At 46.0% G+C, this 1,553-nt stretch overlaps 1 pseudogene; it reads left to right on the top strand.

Annotated features, from left to right (window-relative positions):
• The first annotated feature begins 1,082 nt into the window (after window positions 1-1,082).
• LOC146060894 (U2 spliceosomal RNA) lies at window positions 1,083-1,302 on the top strand (annotated as a pseudogene).
• Window positions 1,303-1,553: the final 251 nt, after the last annotated feature.

Below are 1,553 nucleotides of genomic sequence, written 5' to 3'. Positions count from 1 at the left end.
TACTAAAGGTAACTATCCTCACCTGTGATCTGTTTGTTTGTAATAAATGTGTGTGTATAAAAGGTCAGGGAGTTTCTGATCTCCTGAAAGACCCTTGCATCTTTCATCCAGTGCTGCACTGACATGTCTGGATTCTGAGTCATGGGGAAAGCAAAAGAATTGGCAAAAGATCTGCAAGAAAAGACAATGGAACTGTATAAAAAAGGAAAGGGATATAAAAAGATATGCAAGCAATTGAGAATACTGTGTTCAAACTCTAATTAAGAAGTGGAAAATTAGGGATTCTGTGGAAACCAAATCACGGTGAGGTAGACCAACAAAAATTTCAGCCACAACTGCCAGGAAAATTGTTCAGGATGCAAAGAAAAATCCACACTGATATAAATAAATATCTAAAAAAAAGTGGTGTGGTTGTTTCAAGATGCACATTGAGGCATTTGAAGAAAAATGGGCTGAATTGTCGAGTCTCGAGAAGAAAGCCATTACTACACAAATGCCACAAAGCATCCCGCTTACAATACTCCAAACAGCACAGAGACAAGCCTAAAAACTTCTAGAAGTAATTTGGAGTGATAAGACCAAAATTTAACTTTTTGGCAACAACCATAAACGTTATATTTGGAGAGGAGTCAACTAAGCCTATGATGAAAGGTACACCATTTCTACTGTGAAAAACGGAGGGTAGAGATGTGCGTACTCGGATTCCGGAGATCCGAGCCCCCACGAACGCCATCAATCCGAGCCTGGTTCCGAGCAGCGCTCTGAGATTCCCGTCTGACTCGGGTCCAGCCGTGCATGCAAAACGTCATCGCCCAGCGCCGGATTTCACAAGGCTTTAAATAGCGGCTCCCATATATATACCGCCATCTTCACTCCAGTCTAGTAGTGGGTTGGGAGAGGGTGTGTTGGTGCTGCTGTTGGGGCTTAAACTTGAGCTTGACCTTGAATGCAATATTTTATTCACTGGGGCGGTCTCCCTCAGTGCTGCTGTGTACTCTGTTCTCCTCTCTGCTTAGGGTGGGATCACCCTAGCAAGGAGGACAGTCTAACTGTGTACTTGTAGTACTACTGTCTCCTCTGTTCTCGCTTTTCTGCCTTTTGGCTAAGATCAAGTGTAGTATCTGTTCTTATCAGTGGGTATGGACTGGCCTCTGGCAGAGAATAGAGAAAGGCTGGACTGAGTAGCTGCTCTGATGGGCGGAGGGTGTAGGACCCCTCTTTTATGCCTGGGAGTGGTGAAAATTCTGGCTGAGTAGCTTCACCTCTGCCTTTGGCAGGAGGTGTTGTTTCCGTAAATCCACTGGTAAGAGGGGGGGAGAAACACTGGGCCTAGTAGTTTGGCTCTCTTGACGGGGTTCGTAGCCCCCGAAGGATGAGACAGCGAAAGGCTCAGTCTAGTATCCATTCCCAAGGAGCGGAGAAAGGCTGGGACTGAGTAGATGGCTCCTGTTCCAGAGGTTCGTAGCCTCTGATGGGGAGACCACGAAAGGCCAAGCTTAGGACCTTAACCTTGGGATCGGAGAAACACTGAGACTGAGTAGATTGCTCTTCCG

Source organism: Crinia signifera, chromosome 2, assembly GCF_055691185.1.
Source record: "Crinia signifera chromosome 2, ASM5569118v1, whole genome shotgun sequence".
Taxonomy (NCBI): Eukaryota; Metazoa; Chordata; class Amphibia; order Anura; family Myobatrachidae; genus Crinia; species Crinia signifera.
Note: the sequence above shows the minus strand (reverse complement) of the source record. Positions and strands in the feature narration are given on the sequence as shown.